Source organism: Fringilla coelebs, assembly GCF_963513975.1.
Source record: "Fringilla coelebs genome assembly, chromosome: 33".
In the NCBI taxonomy this organism is placed as follows: Eukaryota; Metazoa; Chordata; class Aves; order Passeriformes; family Fringillidae; genus Fringilla; species Fringilla coelebs.
Genome location: NC_140059.1, coordinates 47498 through 65731, shown reverse-complemented (window position 1 = coordinate 65731; position 18234 = coordinate 47498). Strand labels below are relative to the sequence as shown.

Sequence of the window (18234 nt, the reverse complement as noted above, 5' to 3'; positions counted from 1 at the left end):
GCCCTTTGCAGCTGCAGTGTGCCCGCAGCTCTGGGCCTTTTAGTTTGCGGAACCCTAACCCTAACCCTAACCCTAACCCTAGGCCGGGCAGCCAATCAGCCTAGGGTTAGGGCAGGTGCCAAGGAGAAAGGCCTCGAGGAGGCCAGGTTGTGGCAGTTTTGCGATGCCCCTGGGATGCCCTTTGCAGCTGCAGTGTGCCCGCAGCTCTGGGCCTTTTAGTTTGCGGAACCCTAACCCTAGGCGTAACCCTAACCCTAACCCTAGGCAGGGCAGCCAATCAGCCTAGGGTTAGGGCAGGTGCCAAGGAGAAAGGCCTCGAGGAGGCCAGGTTGTGGCAGTTTTGCGATGCCCCTGGGATGCCCTTTGCAGCTGCAGTGTGCCCGCAGCTCTGGGCCTTTTAGTTTGCGGAACCCTAACCCTAGGCGTAACCCTAACCCTAACCCTAGGCAGGGCAGCCAATCAGCCTAGGGTTAGGGCAGGTGCCAAGGAGAAAGGCCTCGAGGAGGCCAGGTTGTGGCAGTTTTGCGATGCCCCTGGGATGCCCTTTGCAGCTGCAGTGTGCCCGCAGCTCTGGGCCTTTTAGTTTGCGGAACCCTAACCCTAACCCTAACCCTAACCCTAGGCCGGGCAGCCAATCAGCCTAGGGTTAGGGCAGGTGCCAAGGAGAAAGGCCTCGAGGAGGCCAGGTTGTGGCAGTTTTGCGATGCCCCTGGGATGCCCTTTGCAGCTGCAGTGTGCCCGCAGCTCTGGGCCTTTTAGTTTGCGGAACCCTAACCCTAACCCTAACCCTAACCCTAGGCCGGGCAGCCAATCAGCCTAGGGTTAGGGCAGGTGCCAAGGAGAAAGGCCTCGAGGAGACCAGGTTGTGGCAGTTTTGCGATGCCCCTGGGATGCCCTTTGCAGCTGCAGTGTGCCCGCAGCTCTGGGCCTTTTAGTTTGCGGAACCCTAACCCTAGGCGTAACCCTAACCCTAACCCTAGGCAGGGCAGCCAATCAGGCTAGGGTTAGGGCAGGTGCCAAGGAGAAAGGCCTCGAGGAGGCCAGGTTGTGGCAGTTTTGCGATGCCCCTGGGATGCCCTTTGCAGCTGCAGTGTGCCCGCAGCTCTGGGCCTTTTAGTTTGCGGAACCCTAACCCTAACCCTAACCCTAACCCTAACCCTAACCCTAGGCCGGGCAGCCAATCAGCCTAGGGTTAGGGCAGGTGCCAAGGAGAAAGGCCTCGAGGAGGCCAGGTTGTGGCAGTTTTGCGATGCCCCTGGGATGCCCTTTGCAGCTGCAGTGTGCCCGCAGCTCTGGGCCTTTTAGTTTGCGGAACCCTAACCCTAACCCTAACCCTAACCCTAACCCTAACCCTAGGCCGGGCAGCCAATCAGCCTAGGGTTAGGGCAGGTGCCAAGGAGAAAGGCCTCGAGGAGGCCAGGTTGTGGCAGTTTTGCGATGCCCCTGGGATGCCCTTCGCAGCTGCAGTGTGCCCGCAGCTCTGGGCCTTTTAGTTTGCGGAACCCTAACCCTAGGCGTAACCCTAACCCTAACCCTAGGCAGGGCAGCCAATCAGCCTAGGGTTAGGGCAGGTGCCAAGGAGAAAGGCCTCGAGGAGGCCAGGTTGTGGCAGTTTTGCGATGCCCCTGGGATGCCCTTTGCAGCTGCAGTGTGCCCGCAGCTCTGGGCCTTTTAGTTTGCGGAACCCTAACCCTAGGCGTAACCCTAACCCTAACCCTAGGCAGGGCAGCCAATCAGCCTAGGGTTAGGGCAGGTGCCAAGGAGAAAGGCCTCGAGGAGGCCAGGTTGTGGCAGTTTTGCGATGCCCCTGGGATGCCCTTTGCAGCTGCAGTGTGCCCGCAGCTGTGGGCCTTTTAGTTTGCGGAACCCTAACCCTAACCCTAACCCTAACCCTAACCCTAACCCTAACCCTAGGCAGGGCAGCCAATCAGGCTAGGGTTAGGGCAGGTGCCAAGGAGAAAGGCCTCGAGGAGGTCAGGTTGTGGCAGTTTTGCGATGCCCCTGGGATGCCCTTTGCAGCTGCAGTGTGCCCGCAGCTCTGGGCCTTTTAGTTTGCGGAACCCTAACCCTAACCCTAACCCTAACCCTAGGCCGGGCAGCCAATCAGCCTAGGGTTAGGGCAGGTGCCAAGGAGAAAGGCCTCGAGGAGGCCAGGTTGTGGCAGTTTTGCGAAGCCCCTGGGATGCTCTTTGCAGCTGCAGTGTGCCCGCAGCTCTGGGCCTTTTAGTTTGCGGAACCCTAACCCTAGGCGTAACCCTAACCCTAACCCTAGGCCGGGCAGCCAATCAGCCTAGGGTTAGGGCAGGTGCCAAGGAGAAAGGCCTCGAGGAGGCCAGGTTGTGGCAGTTTTGCGATGCCCCTGGGATGCCCTTTGCAGCTGCAGTGTGCCCGCAGCTCTGGGCCTTTTAGTTTGCGGAACCCTAACCCTAACCCTAACCCTAACCCTAGGCCGGGCAGCCAATCAGCCTAGGGTTAGGGCAGGTGCCAAGGAGAAAGGCCTCGAGGAGGCCAGGTTGTGGCAGTTTTGCGATGCCCCTGGGATGCCCTTTGCAGCTGCAGTGTGCCCGCAGCTCTGGGCCTTTTAGTTTGCGGAACCCTAACCCTAACCCTAACCCTAACCCTAACCCTAGGCCGGGCAGCCAATCAGGCTAGGGTTAGGGCAGGTGCCAAGGAGAAAGGCCTCGAGGAGGCCAGGTTGTGGCAGTTTTGCGATGCCCCTGGGATGCCCTTTGCAGCTGCAGTGTGCCCGCAGCTCTGGGCCTTTTAGTTTGCGGAACCCTAACCCTAACCCTAACCCTAACCCTAGGCCGGGCAGCCAATCAGCCTAGGGTTAGGGCAGGTGCCAAGGAGAAAGGCCTCGAGGAGACCAGGTTGTGGCAGTTTTGCGATGCCCCTGGGATGCCCTTTGCAGCTGCAGTGTGCCCGCAGCTCTGGGCCTTTTAGTTTGCGGAACCCTAACCCTAGGCGTAACCCTAACCCTAACCCTAGGCAGGGCAGCCAATCAGGCTAGGGTTAGGGCAGGTGCCAAGGAGAAAGGCCTCGAGGAGGCCAGGTTGTGGCAGTTTTGCGATGCCCCTGGGATGCCCTTTGCAGCTGCAGTGTGCCCGCAGCTCTGGGCCTTTTAGTTTGCGGAACCCTAACCCTAGGCGTAACCCTAACCCTAACCCTAGGCAGGGCAGCCAATCAGGCTAGGGTTAGGGCAGGTGCCAAGGAGAAAGGCCTCGAGGAGGCCAGGTTGTGGCAGTTTTGCGATGCCCCTGGGATGCCCTTTGCAGCTGCAGTGTGCCCGCAGCTCTGGGCCTTTTAGTTTGCGGAACCCTAACCCTAGGCGTAACCCTAACCCTAACCCTAGGCAGGGCAGCCAATCAGCCTAGGGTTAGGGCAGGTGCCAAGGAGAAAGGCCTCGAGGAGGCCAGGTTGTGGCAGTTTTGCGATGCCCCTGGGATGCCCTTTGCAGCTGCAGTGTGCCCGCAGCTCTGGGCCTTTTAGTTTGCGGAACCCTAACCCTAACCCTAACCCTAACCCTAACCCTAACCCTAGGCCGGGCAGCCAATCAGCCTAGGGTTAGGGCAGGTGCCAAGGAGAAAGGCCTCGAGGAGGCCAGGTTGTGGCAGTTTTGCGATGCCCCTGGGATGCCCTTTGCAGCTGCAGTGTGCCCGCAGCTCTGGGCCTTTTAGTTTGCGGAACCCTAACCCTAACCCTAACCCTAACCCTAGGCCGGGCAGCCAATCAGCCTAGGGTTAGGGCAGGTGCCAAGGAGAAAGGCCTCGAGGAGGCCAGGTTGTGGCAGTTTTGCGATGCCCCTGGGATGCCCTTTGCAGCTGCAGTGTGCCCGCAGCTCTGGGCCTTTTAGTTTGCGGAACCCTAACCCTAGGCGTAACCCTAACCCTAACCCTAGGCAGGGCAGCCAATCAGCCTAGGGTTAGGGCAGGTGCCAAGGAGAAAGGCCTCGAGGAGGCCAGGTTGTGGCAGTTTTGCGATGCCCCTGGGATGCCCTTTGCAGCTGCAGTGTGCCCGCAGCTCTGGGCCTTTTAGTTTGCGGAACCCTAACCCTAGGCGTAACCCTAACCCTAACCCTAGGCAGGGCAGCCAATCAGCCTAGGGTTAGGGCAGGTGCCAAGGAGAAAGGCCTCGAGGAGGCCAGGTTGTGGCAGTTTTGCGATGCCCCTGGGATGCCCTTTGCAGCTGCAGTGTGCCCGCAGCTCTGGGCCTTTTAGTTTGCGGAACCCTAACCCTAACCCTAACCCTAACCCTAGGCCGGGCAGCCAATCAGCCTAGGGTTAGGGCAGGTGCCAAGGAGAAAGGCCTCGAGGAGGCCAGGTTGTGGCAGTTTTGCGATGCCCCTGGGATGCCCTTTGCAGCTGCAGTGTGCCCGCAGCTCTGGGCCTTTTAGTTTGCGGAACCCTAACCCTAACCCTAACCCTAACCCTAGGCCGGGCAGCCAATCAGCCTAGGGTTAGGGCAGGTGCCAAGGAGAAAGGCCTCGAGGAGACCAGGTTGTGGCAGTTTTGCGATGCCCCTGGGATGCCCTTTGCAGCTGCAGTGTGCCCGCAGCTCTGGGCCTTTTAGTTTGCGGAACCCTAACCCTAGGCGTAACCCTAACCCTAACCCTAGGCAGGGCAGCCAATCAGGCTAGGGTTAGGGCAGGTGCCAAGGAGAAAGGCCTCGAGGAGGCCAGGTTGTGGCAGTTTTGCGATGCCCCTGGGATGCCCTTTGCAGCTGCAGTGTGCCCGCAGCTCTGGGCCTTTTAGTTTGCGGAACCCTAACCCTAACCCTAACCCTAACCCTAACCCTAACCCTAGGCCGGGCAGCCAATCAGCCTAGGGTTAGGGCAGGTGCCAAGGAGAAAGGCCTCGAGGAGGCCAGGTTGTGGCAGTTTTGCGATGCCCCTGGGATGCCCTTTGCAGCTGCAGTGTGCCCGCAGCTCTGGGCCTTTTAGTTTGCGGAACCCTAACCCTAACCCTAACCCTAACCCTAACCCTAACCCTAGGCCGGGCAGCCAATCAGCCTAGGGTTAGGGCAGGTGCCAAGGAGAAAGGCCTCGAGGAGGCCAGGTTGTGGCAGTTTTGCGATGCCCCTGGGATGCCCTTCGCAGCTGCAGTGTGCCCGCAGCTCTGGGCCTTTTAGTTTGCGGAACCCTAACCCTAGGCGTAACCCTAACCCTAACCCTAGGCAGGGCAGCCAATCAGCCTAGGGTTAGGGCAGGTGCCAAGGAGAAAGGCCTCGAGGAGGCCAGGTTGTGGCAGTTTTGCGATGCCCCTGGGATGCCCTTTGCAGCTGCAGTGTGCCCGCAGCTCTGGGCCTTTTAGTTTGCGGAACCCTAACCCTAGGCGTAACCCTAACCCTAACCCTAGGCAGGGCAGCCAATCAGCCTAGGGTTAGGGCAGGTGCCAAGGAGAAAGGCCTCGAGGAGGCCAGGTTGTGGCAGTTTTGCGATGCCCCTGGGATGCCCTTTGCAGCTGCAGTGTGCCCGCAGCTGTGGGCCTTTTAGTTTGCGGAACCCTAACCCTAACCCTAACCCTAACCCTAACCCTAACCCTAACCCTAGGCAGGGCAGCCAATCAGGCTAGGGTTAGGGCAGGTGCCAAGGAGAAAGGCCTCGAGGAGGTCAGGTTGTGGCAGTTTTGCGATGCCCCTGGGATGCCCTTTGCAGCTGCAGTGTGCCCGCAGCTCTGGGCCTTTTAGTTTGCGGAACCCTAACCCTAACCCTAACCCTAACCCTAGGCCGGGCAGCCAATCAGCCTAGGGTTAGGGCAGGTGCCAAGGAGAAAGGCCTCGAGGAGGCCAGGTTGTGGCAGTTTTGCGAAGCCCCTGGGATGCTCTTTGCAGCTGCAGTGTGCCCGCAGCTCTGGGCCTTTTAGTTTGCGGAACCCTAACCCTAGGCGTAAATCTAACCCTAACCCTAGGCCGGGCAGCCAATCAGCCTAGGGTTAGGGCAGGTGCCAAGGAGAAAGGCCTCGAGGAGGCCAGGTTGTGGCAGTTTTGCGATGCCCCTGGGATGCCCTTTGCAGCTGCAGTGTGCCCGCAGCTCTGGGCCTTTTAGTTTGCGGAACCCTAACCCTAACCCTAACCCTAACCCTAGGCCGGGCAGCCAATCAGCCTAGGGTTAGGGCAGGTGCCAAGGAGAAAGGCCTCGAGGAGGCCAGGTTGTGGCAGTTTTGCGATGCCCCTGGGATGCCCTTTGCAGCTGCAGTGTGCCCGCAGCTCTGGGCCTTTTAGTTTGCGGAACCCTAACCCTAACCCTAACCCTAACCCTAACCCTAGGCCGGGCAGCCAATCAGGCTAGGGTTAGGGCAGGTGCCAAGGAGAAAGGCCTCGAGGAGGCCAGGTTGTGGCAGTTTTGCGATGCCCCTGGGATGCCCTTTGCAGCTGCAGTGTGCCCACAGCTCTGGGCCTTTTAGTTTGCGGAACCCTAACCCTAACCCTAACCCTAACCCTAGGCCGGGCAGCCAATCAGCCTAGGGTTAGGGCAGGTGCCAAGGAGAAAGGCCTCGAGGAGACCAGGTTGTGGCAGTTTTGCGATGCCCCTGGGATGCCCTTTGCAGCTGCAGTGTGCCCGCAGCTCTGGGCCTTTTAGTTTGCGGAACCCTAACCCTAGGCGTAACCCTAACCCTAACCCTAGGCAGGGCAGCCAATCAGGCTAGGGTTAGGGCAGGTGCCAAGGAGAAAGGCCTCGAGGAGGCCAGGTTGTGGCAGTTTTGCGATGCCCCTGGGATGCCCTTTGCAGCTGCAGTGTGCCCGCAGCTCTGGGCCTTTTAGTTTGCGGAACCCTAACCCTAGGCGTAACCCTAACCCTAACCCTAGGCAGGGCAGCCAATCAGGCTAGGGTTAGGGCAGGTGCCAAGGAGAAAGGCCTCGAGGAGGCCAGGTTGTGGCAGTTTTGCGATGCCCCTGGGATGCCCTTCGCAGCTGCAGTGTGCCCGCAGCTCTGGGCCTTTTAGTTTGCGGAACCCTAACCCTAACCCTAACCCTAACCCTAACCCTAGGCCGGGCAGCCAATCAGGCTAGGGTTAGGGCAGGTGCCAAGGAGAAAGGCCTCGAGGAGGCCAGGTTGTGGCAGTTTTGCGATGCCCCTGGGATGCCCTTTGCAGCTGCAGTGTGCCCGCAGCTCTGGGCCTTTTAGTTTGCGGAACCCTAACCCTAGGCCTAACCCTAACCCTAACCCTAGGCCGGGCAGCCAATCAGCCTAGGGTTAGGGCAGGTGCCAAGGAGAAAGCCCCCGAGGAGGCCAGGTTGTGGCAGTTTTGCGATGCCCCTGGGATGCCCTTTGCAGCTGCAGTGTGCCCGCAGCTCTGGGCCTTTTAGTTTGCGGAACCCTAACCCTAGGCGTAACCCTAACCCTAACCCTAACCCTAGGCCGGGCAGCCAATCAGGCTAGGGTTAGGGCAGGTGCCAAGGAGAAAGGCCTCGAGGAGGCCAGGTTGTGGCAGTTTTGCGATGCCCCTGGGATGCCCTTTGCAGCTGCAGTGTGCCCGCAGCTCTGGGCCTTTTAGTTTGCGGAACCCTAACCCTAACCCTAACCCTAACCCTAGGCCGGGCAGCCAATCAGCCTAGGGTTAGGGCAGGTGCCAAGGAGAAAGGCCTCGAGGAGACCAGGTTGCGGCAGTTTTGCGATGCCCCTGGGATGCCCTTTGCAGCTGCAGTGTGCCCGCAGCTCTGGGCCTTTTAGTTTGCGGAACCCTAACCCTAGGCGTAACCCTAACCCTAACCCTAGGCAGGGCAGCCAATCAGGCTAGGGTTAGGGCAGGTGCCAAGGAGAAAGGCCTCGAGGAGGCCAGGTTGTGGCAGTTTTGCGATGCCCCTGGGATGCCCTTTGCAGCTGCAGTGTGCCCGCAGCTCTGGGCCTTTTAGTTTGCGGAACCCTAACCCTAACCCTAACCCTAACCCTAGGCCGGGCAGCCAATCAGCCTAGGGTTAGGGCAGGTGCCAAGGAGAAAGGCCTCGAGGAGGCCAGGTTGTGGCAGTTTTGCGATGCCCCTGGGATGCCCTTTGCAGCTGCAGTGTGCCCGCAGCTCTGGGCCTTTTAGTTTGCGGAACCCTAACCCTAGGCGTAACCCTAACCCTAACCCTAGGCAGGGCAGCCAATCAGCCTAGGGTTAGGGCAGGTGCCAAGGAGAAAGGCCTCGAGGAGGCCAGGTTGTGGCAGTTTTGCGATGCCCCTGGGATGCCCTTTGCAGCTGCAGTGTGCCCGCAGCTCTGGGCCTTTTAGTTTGCGGAACCCTAACCCTAGGCGTAACCCTAACCCTAACCCTAGGCAGGGCAGCCAATCAGCCTAGGGTTAGGGCAGGTGCCAAGGAGAAAGGCCTCGAGGAGGCCAGGTTGTGGCAGTTTTGCGATGCCCCTGGGATGCCCTTTGCAGCTGCAGTGTGCCCGCAGCTCTGGGCCTTTTAGTTTGCGGAACCCTAACCCTAACCCTAACCCTAACCCTAGGCCGGGCAGCCAATCAGCCTAGGGTTAGGGCAGGTGCCAAGGAGAAAGGCCTCGAGGAGGCCAGGTTGTGGCAGTTTTGCGATGCCCCTGGGATGCCCTTTGCAGCTGCAGTGTGCCCGCAGCTCTGGGCCTTTTAGTTTGCGGAACCCTAACCCTAGGCGTAACCCTAACCCTAACCCTAGGCAGGGCAGCCAATCAGGCTAGGGTTAGGGCAGGTGCCAAGGAGAAAGGCCTCGAGGAGGCCAGGTTGTGGCAGTTTTGCGATGCCCCTGGGATGCCCTTTGCAGCTGCAGTGTGCCCGCAGCTCTGGGCCTTTTAGTTTGCGGAACCCTAACCCTAACCCTAACCCTAACCCTAACCCTAACCCTAACCCTAGGCCGGGCAGCCAATCAGCCTAGGGTTAGGGCAGGTGCCAAGGAGAAAGGCCTCGAGGAGGCCAGGTTGTGGCAGTTTTGCGATGCCCCTGGGATGCCCTTTGCAGCTGCAGTGTGCCCGCAGCTCTGGGCCTTTTAGTTTGCGGAACCCTAACCCTAACCCTAACCCTAACCCTAACCCTAACCCTAACCCTAGGCCGGGCAGCCAATCAGCCTAGGGTTAGGGCAGGTGCCAAGGAGAAAGGCCTCGAGGAGGCCAGGTTGTGGCAGTTTTGCGATGCCCCTGGAATGCCCTTCGCAGCTGCAGTGTGCCCGCAGCTCTGGGCCTTTTAGTTTGCGGAACCCTAACCCTAGGCGTAACCCTAACCCTAACCCTAGGCAGGGCAGCCAATCAGCCTAGGGTTAGGGCAGGTGCCAAGGAGAAAGGCCTCGAGGAGGCCAGGTTGTGGCAGTTTTGCGATGCCCCTGGGATGCCCTTTGCAGCTGCAGTGTGCCCGCAGCTCTGGGCCTTTTAGTTTGCGGAACCCTAACCCTAGGCGTAACCCTAACCCTAACCCTAGGCAGGGCAGCCAATCAGCCTAGGGTTAGGGCAGGTGCCAAGGAGAAAGGCCTCGAGGAGGTCAGGTTGTGGCAGTTTTGCGATGCCCCTGGGATGCCCTTTGCAGCTGCAGTGTGCCCGCAGCTCTGGGCCTTTTAGTTTGCGGAACCCTAACCCTAACCCTAACCCTAACCCTAGGCCGGGCAGCCAATCAGCCTAGGGTTAGGGCAGGTGCCAAGGAGAAAGGCCTCGAGGAGGCCAGGTTGTGGCAGTTTTGCGAAGCCCCTGGGATGCTCTTTGCAGCTGCAGTGTGCCCGCAGCTCTGGGCCTTTTAGTTTGCGGAACCCTAACCCTAGGCGTAACCCTAACCCTAACCCTAGGCCGGGCAGCCAATCAGCCTAGGGTTAGGGCAGGTGCCAAGGAGAAAGGCCTCGAGGAGGCCAGGTTGTGGCAGTTTTGCGATGCCCCTGGGATGCCCTTTGCAGCTGCAGTGTGCCCGCAGCTCTGGGCATTTTAGTTTGCGGAACCCTAACCCTAACCCTAACCCTAACCCTAGGCCGGGCAGCCAATCAGCCTAGGGTTAGGGCAGGTGCCAAGGAGAAAGGCCTCGAGGAGGCCAGGTTGTGGCAGTTTTGCGATGCCCCTGGGATGCCCTTTGCAGCTGCAGTGTGCCCGCAGCTCTGGGCCTTTTAGTTTGCGGAACCCTAACCCTAACCCTAACCCTAACCCTAACCCTAGGCCGGGCAGCCAATCAGGCTAGGGTTAGGGCAGGTGCCAAGGAGAAAGGCCTCGAGGAGGCCAGGTTGTGGCAGTTTTGCGATGCCCCTGGGATGCCCTTTGCAGCTGCAGTGTGCCCGCAGCTCTGGGCCTTTTAGTTTGCGGAACCCTAACCCTAACCCTAACCCTAACCCTAGGCCGGGCAGCCAATCAGCCTAGGGTTAGGGCAGGTGCCAAGGAGAAAGGCCTCGAGGAGACCAGGTTGTGGCAGTTTTGCGATGCCCCTGGGATGCCCTTTGCAGCTGCAGTGTGCCCGCAGCTCTGGGCCTTTTAGTTTGCGGAACCCTAACCCTAGGCGTAACCCTAACCCTAACCCTAGGCAGGGCAGCCAATCAGGCTAGGGTTAGGGCAGGTGCCAAGGAGAAAGGCCTCGAGGAGGCCAGGTTGTGGCAGTTTTGCGATGCCCCTGGGATGCCCTTTGCAGCTGCAGTGTGCCCGCAGCTCTGGGCCTTTTAGTTTGCGGAACCCTAACCCTAGGCGTAACCCTAACCCTAACCCTAGGCAGGGCAGCCAATCAGGCTAGGGTTAGGGCAGGTGCCAAGGAGAAAGGCCTCGAGGAGGCCAGGTTGTGGCAGTTTTGCGATGCCCCTGGGATGCCCTTTGCAGCTGCAGTGTGCCCGCAGCTCTGGGCCTTTTAGTTTGCGGAACCCTAACCCTAACCCTAACCCTAACCCTAACCCTAACCCTAGGCCGGGCAGCCAATCAGCCTAGGGTTAGGGCAGGTGCCAAGGAGAAAGGCCTCGAGGAGGCCAGGTTGTGGCAGTTTTGCGATGCCCCTGGGATGCCCTTCGCAGCTGCAGTGTGCCCGCAGCTCTGGGCCTTTTAGTTTGCGGAACCCTAACCCTAGGCGTAACCCTAACCCTAACCCTAGGCAGGGCAGCCAATCAGCCTAGGGTTAGGGCAGGTGCCAAGGAGAAAGGCCTCGAGGAGGCCAGGTTGTGGCAGTTTTGCGATGCCCCTGGGATGCCCTTTGCAGCTGCAGTGTGCCCGCAGCTCTGGGCCTTTTAGTTTGCGGAACCCTAACCCTAACCCTAACCCTAACCCTAACCCTAACCCTAGGCAGGGCAGCCAATCAGGCTAGGGTTAGGGCAGGTGCCAAGGAGAAAGGCCTCGAGGAGGTCAGGTTGTGGCAGTTTTGCGATGCCCCTGGGATGCCCTTTGCAGCTGCAGTGTGCCCGCAGCTCTGGGCCTTTTAGTTTGCGGAACCCTAACCCTAACCCTAACCCTAACCCTAGGCCGGGCAGCCAATCAGCCTAGGGTTAGGGCAGGTGCCAAGGAGAAAGGCCTCGAGGAGGCCAGGTTGTGGCAGTTTTGCGAAGCCCCTGGGATGCTCTTTGCAGCTGCAGTGTGCCCGCAGCTCTGGGCCTTTTAGTTTGCGGAACCCTAACCCTAGGCGTAACCCTAACCCTAACCCTAGGCCGGGCAGCCAATCAGCCTAGGGTTAGGGCAGGTGCCAAGGAGAAAGGCCTCGAGGAGGCCAGGTTGTGGCAGTTTTGGGATGCCCCTGGGATGCCCTTTGCAGCTGCAGTGTGCCCGCAGCTCTGGGCCTTTTAGTTTGCGGAATCCTAACCCTAACCCTAACCCTAACCCTAACCCTAACCCTAGGCCGGGCAGCCAATCAGCCTAGGGTTAGGGCAGGTGCCAAGGAGAAAGGCCTCGAGGAGGCCAGGTTGTGGCAGTTTTGCGATGCCCCTGGGATGCCCTTTGCAGCTGCAGTGTGCCCGCAGCTCTGGGCCTTTTAGTTTGCGGAACCCTAACCCTAGGCGTAACCCTAACCCTAACCCTAGGCAGGGCAGCCAATCAGGCTAGGGTTAGGGCAGGTGCCAAGGAGAAAGGCCTCGAGGAGGCCAGGTTGTGGCAGTTTTGCGATGCCCCTGGGATGCCCTTTGCAGCTGCAGTGTGCCCGCAGCTCTGGGCCTTTTAGTTTGCGGAACCCTAACCCTAGGCGTAACCCTAACCCTAACCCTAACCCTAGGCCGGGCAGCCAATCAGCCTAGGGTTAGGGCAGGTGCCAAGGAGAAAGGCCTCGAGGAGGCCAGGTTGTGGCAGTTTTGCGATGCCCCTGGGATGCCCTTTGCAGCTGCAGTGTGCCCGCAGCTCTGGGCCTTTTAGTTTGCGGAACCCTAACCCTAACCCTAACCCTAACCCTAACCCTAGGCCGGGCAGCCAATCAGCCTAGGGTTAGGGCAGGTGCCAAGGAGAAAGGCCTCGAGGAGGCCAGGTTGTGGCAGTTTTGCGATGCCCCTGGGATGCCCTTTGCAGCTGCAGTGTGCCCGCAGCTCTGGGCCTTTTAGTTTGCGGAACCCTAACCCTAACCCTAACCCTAACCCTAGGCCGGGCAGCCAATCAGCCTAGGGTTAGGGCAGGTGCCAAGGAGAAAGGCCTCGAGGAGGCCAGGTTGTGGCAGTTTTGCGAAGCCCCTGGGATGCTCTTTGCAGCTGCAGTGTGCCCGCAGCTCTGGGCCTTTTAGTTTGCGGAACCCTAACCCTAGGCGTAACCCTAACCCTAACCCTAGGCCGGGCAGCCAATCAGCCTAGGGTTAGGGCAGGTGCCAAGGAGAAAGGCCTCGAGGAGGCCAGGTTGTGGCAGTTTTGCGATGCCCCTGGGATGCCCTTTGCAGCTGCAGTGTGCCCGCAGCTCTGGGCATTTTAGTTTGCGGAACCCTAACCCTAACCCTAACCCTAACCCTAGGCCGGGCAGCCAATCAGCCTAGGGTTAGGGCAGGTGCCAAGGAGAAAGGCCTCGAGGAGGCCAGGTTGTGGCAGTTTTGCGATGCCCCTGGGATGCCCTTTGCAGCTGCAGTGTGCCCGCAGCTCTGGGCCTTTTAGTTTGCGGAACCCTAACCCTAACCCTAACCCTAACCCTAGGCCGGGCAGCCAATCAGGCTAGGGTTAGGGCAGGTGCCAAGGAGAAAGGCCTCGAGGAGGCCAGGTTGTGGCAGTTTTGGGATGCCCCTGGGATGCCCTTTGCAGCTGCAGTGTGCCCGCAGCTCTGGGCCTTTTAGTTTGCGGAACCCTAACCCTAACCCTAACCCTAACCCTAGGCCGGGCAGCCAATCAGCCTAGGGTTAGGGCAGGTGCCAAGGAGAAAGGCCTCGAGGAGACCAGGTTGTGGCAGTTTTGCGATGCCCCTGGGATGCCCTTTGCAGCTGCAGTGTGCCCGCAGCTCTGGGCCTTTTAGTTTGCGGAACCCTAACCCTAGGCGTAACCCTAACCCTAACCCTAGGCAGGGCAGCCAATCAGGCTAGGGTTAGGGCAGGTGCCAAGGAGAAAGGCCTCGAGGAGGCCAGGTTGTGGCAGTTTTGCGATGCCCCTGGGATGCCCTTTGCAGCTGCAGTGTGCCCGCAGCTCTGGGCCTTTTAGTTTGCGGAACCCTAACCCTAACCCTAACCCTAACCCTAACCGTAGGCCGGGCAGCCAATCAGCCTAGGGTTAGGGCAGGTGCCAAGGAGAAAGGCCTCGAGGAGGCCAGGTTGTGGCAGTTTTGCGATGCCCCTGGGATGCCCTTTGCAGCTGCAGTGTGCCCGCAGCTCTGGGCCTTTTAGTTTGCGGAACCCTAACCCTAACCCTAACCCTAACCCTAACCCTAACCCTAGGCCGGGCAGCCAATCAGCCTAGGGTTAGGGCAGGTGCCAAGGAGAAAGGCCTCGAGGAGGCCAGGTTGTGGCAGTTTTGCGATGCCCCTGGGATGCCCTTCGCAGCTGCAGTGTGCCCGCAGCTCTGGGCCTTTTAGTTTGCGGAACCCTAACCCTAGGCGTAACCCTAACCCTAACCCTAGGCAGGGCAGCCAATCAGCCTAGGGTTAGGGCAGGTGCCAAGGAGAAAGGCCTCGAGGAGGCCAGGTTGTGGCAGTTTTGCGATGCCCCTGGGATGCCCTTTGCAGCTGCAGTGTGCCCGCAGCTCTGGGCCTTTTAGTTTGCGGAACCCTAACCCTAGGCGTAACCCTAACCCTAACCCTAGGCAGGGCAGCCAATCAGCCTAGGGTTAGGGAAGGTGCCAAGGAGAAAGGCCTCGAGGAGGCCAGGTTGTGGCAGTTTTGCGATGCCCCTGGGATGCCCTTTGCAGCTGCAGTGTGCCCGCAGCTGTGGGCCTTTTAGTTTGCGGAACCCTAACCCTAACCCTAACCCTAACCCTAACCCTAACCCTAGGCAGGGCAGCCAATCAGGCTAGGGTTAGGGCAGGTGCCAAGGAGAAAGGCCTCGAGGAGGTCAGGTTGTGGCAGTTTTGCGATGCCCCTGGGATGCCCTTTGCAGCTGCAGTGTGCCCGCAGCTCTGGGCCTTTTAGTTTGCGGAACCCTAACCCTAACCCTAACCCTAACCCTAGGCCGGGCAGCCAATCAGCCTAGGGTTAGGGCAGGTGCCAAGGAGAAAGGCCTCGAGGAGGCCAGGTTGTGGCAGTTTTGCGAAGCCCCTGGGATGCTCTTTGCAGCTGCAGTGTGCCCGCAGCTCTGGGCCTTTTAGTTTGCGGAACCCTAACCCTAGGCGTAACCCTAACCCTAACCCTAGGCCGGGCAGCCAATCAGCCTAGGGTTAGGGCAGGTGCCAAGGAGAAAGGCCTCGAGGAGGCCAGGTTGTGGCAGTTTTGCGATGCCCCTGGGATGCCCTTTGCAGCTGCAGTGTGCCCGCAGCTCTGGGCCTTTTAGTTTGCGGAATCCTAACCCTAACCCTAACCCTAACCCTAACCCTAGGCCGGGCAGCCAATCAGCCTAGGGTTAGGGCAGGTGCCAAGGAGAAAGGCCTCGAGGAGGCCAGGTTGTGGCAGTTTTGCGATGCCCCTGGGATGCCCTTTGCAGCTGCAGTGTGCCCGCAGCTCTGGGCCTTTTAGTTTGCGGAACCCTAACCCTAGGCGTAACCCTAACCCTAACCCTAGGCCGGGCAGCCAATCAGGCTAGGGTTAGGGCAGGTGCCAAGGAGAAAGGCCTCGAGGAGGCCAGGTTGTGGCAGTTTTGCGATGCCCCTGGGATGCCCTTTGCAGCTGCAGTGTGCCCGCAGCTCTGGGCCTTTTAGTTTGCGGAACCCTAACCCTAGGCGTAACCCTAACCCTAACCCTAACCCTAGGCCGGGCAGCCAATCAGCCTAGGGTTAGGGCAGGTGCCAAGGAGAAAGGCCTCGAGGAGGCCAGGTTGTGGCAGTTTTGCGATGCCCCTGGGATGCCCTTTGCAGCTGCAGTGTGCCCGCAGCTCTGGGCCTTTTAGTTTGCGGAACCCTAACCCTAACCCTAACCCTAACCCTAACCCTAGGCCGGGCAGCCAATCAGCCTAGGGTTAGGGCAGGTGCCAAGGAGAAAGGCCTCGAGGAGGCCAGGTTGTGGCAGTTTTGCGATGCCCCTGGGATGCCCTTTGCAGCTGCAGTGTGCCCGCAGCTCTGGGCCTTTTAGTTTGCGGAACCCTAACCCTAACCCTAACCCTAACCCTAGGCCGGGCAGCCAATCAGCCTAGGGTTAGGGCAGGTGCCAAGGAGAAAGGCCTCGAGGAGGCCAGGTTGTGGCAGTTTTGCGAAGCCCCTGGGATGCTCTTTGCAGCTGCAGTGTGCCCGCAGCTCTGGGCCTTTTAGTTTGCGGAACCCTAACCCTAGGCGTAACCCTAACCCTAACCCTAGGCAGGGCAGCCAATCAGCCTAGGGTTAGGGCAGGTGCCAAGGAGAAAGGCCTCGAGGAGGCCAGGTTGTGGCAGTTTTGCGATGCCCCTGGGATGCCCTTTGCAGCTGCAGTGTGCCCGCAGCTCTGGGCCTTTTAGTTTGCGGAACCCTAACCCTAACCCTAACCCTAACCCTAGGCAGGGCAGCCAATCAGCCTAGGGTTAGGGCAGGTGCCAAGGAGAAAGGCCTCGAGGAGGCCAGGTTGTGGCAGTTTTGCGATGCCCCTGGGATGCCCTTTGCAGCTGCAGTGTGCCCGCAGCTCTGGGCCTTTTAGTTTGCGGAACCCTAACCCTAGGCGTAACCCTAACCCTAACCCTAGGCCGGGCAGCCAATCAGCCTAGGGTTAGGGCAGGTGCCAAGGAGAAAGGCCTCGAGGAGGCCAGGTTGTGGCAGTTTTGCGATGCCCCTGGGATGCCCTTTGCAGCTGCAGTGTGCCCGCAGCTCTGGGCCTTTTAGTTTGCGGAACCCTAACCCTAACCCTAACCCTAACCCTAGGCCGGGCAGCCAATCAGGCTAGGGTTAGGGCAGGTGCCAAGGAGAAAGGCCTCGAGGAGGCCAGGTTGTGGCAGTTTTGCGAAGCCCCTGGGATGCTCTTTGCAGCTGCAGTGTGCCCGCAGCTCTGGGCCTTTTAGTTTGCGGAACCCTAACCCTAGGCGTAACCCTAACCCTAACCCTAGGCCGGGCAGCCAATCAGCCTAGGGTTAGGGCAGGTGCCAAGGAGAAAGGCCTCGAGGAGGCCAGGTTGTGGCAGTTTTGCGATGCCCCTGGGATGCCCTTTGCAGCTGCAGTGTGCCCGCAGCTCTGGGCCTTTTAGTTTGCGGAACCCTAACCCTAGGCGTAACCCTAACCCTAACCCTAGGCAGGGCAGCCAATCAGGCTAGGGTTAGGGCAGGTGCCAAGGAGAAAGGCCTCGAGGAGGCCAGGTTGTGGCAGTTTTGCGATGCCCCTGGGATGCCCTTTGCAGCTGCAGTGTGCCCGCAGCTCTGGGCCTTTTAGTTTGCGGAACCCTAACCCTAACCCTAACCCTAACCCTAGGCCGGGCAGCCAATCAGCCTAGGGTTAGGGCAGGTGCCAAGGAGAAAGGCCTCGAGGAGGCCAGGTTGTGGCAGTTTTGCGATGCCCCTGGGATGCCCTTTGCAGCTGCAGTGTGCCCGCAGCTCTGGGCCTTTTAGTTTGCGGAACCCTAACCCTAGGCGTAACCCTAACCCTAACCCTAGGCCGGGCAGCCAATCAGCCTAGGGTTAGGGCAGGTGCCAAGGAGAAAGGCCTCGAGGAGGCCAGGTTGTGGCAGTTTTGCGAAGCCCCTGGGATGCCCTTTGCAGCTGCAGTGTGCCCGCAGCTCTGGGCCTTTTAGTTTGCGGAACCCTAACCCTAGGCGTAACCCTAACCCTAACCCTAGGCCGGGCAGCCAATCAGGCTAGGGTTAGGGCAGGTGCCAAGGAGAAAGGCCTCGAGGAGGCCAGGTTGTGGCAGTTTTGCGATGCCCCTGGGATGCCCTTTGCAGCTGCAGTGTGCCCGCAGCTCTGGGCCTTTTAGTTTGCGGAACCCTAACCCTAACCCTAACCCTAGGCCGGGCAGCCAATCAGCCTAGGGTTAGGGCAGGTGCCAAGGAGAAAGGCCTCGAGGAGGCCAGGTTGTGGCAGTTTTGCGATGCCCCTGGGATGCCCTTTGCAGCTGCAGTGTGCCCGCAGCTCTGGGCCTTTTAGTTTGCGGAACCCTAACCCTAGGCGTAACCCTAACCCTAACCCTAGGCAGGGCAGCCAATCAGGCTAGGGTTAGGGCAGGTGCCAAGGAGAAAGGCCTCGAGGAGGCCAGGTTGTGGCAGTTTTGCGATGCCCCTGGGATGCCCTTTGCAGCTGCAGTGTGCCCGCAGCTCTGGGCCTTTTAGTTTGCGGAACCCTAACCCTAGGCGTAACCCTAACCCTAACCCTAACCCTAGGCCGGGCAGCCAATCAGCCTAGGGTTAGGGCAGGTGCCAAGGAGAAAGGCCTCGAGGAGGCCAGGTTGTGGCAGTTTTGCGATGCCCCTGGGATGCCCTTTGCAGCTGCAGTGTGCCCGCAGCTCTGGGCCTTTTAGTTTGCGGAACCCTAACCCTAACCCTAACCCTAACCCTAGGCCGGGCAGCCAATCAGCCTAGGGTTAGGGCAGGTGCCAAGGAGAAAGCCCTCGAGGAGGCCAGGTTGTGGCAGTTTTGCGATGCCCCTGGGATGCCCTTTGCAGCTGCAGTGTGCCCGCAGCTCTGGGCCTTTTAGTTTGCGGAACCCTAACCCTAGGCGTAACCCTAACCCTAACCCTAGGCAGGGCAGCCAATCAGCCTAGGGTTAGGGCAGGTGCCAAGGAGAAAGGCCTCGAGGAGGCCAGGTTGTGGCAGTTTTGCGATGCCCCTGGGATGCCCTTTGCAGCTGCAGTGTGCCCGCAGCTCTGGGCCTTTTAGTTTGCGGAACCCTAACCCTAGGCGTAACCCTAACCCTAACCCTAG

The 18234-nt window shown here is 59.9% G+C and overlaps 1 protein-coding gene across 2 annotated transcripts in view; it reads left to right on the top strand.

The window, feature by feature from the left end:
• Nucleotides 1-18234, top strand: part of TRPT1 (tRNA phosphotransferase 1) — a 143929-nt gene that overhangs the window by 85592 nt on the left and 40103 nt on the right. The gene's annotated exons all lie outside the window — the stretch shown is intronic.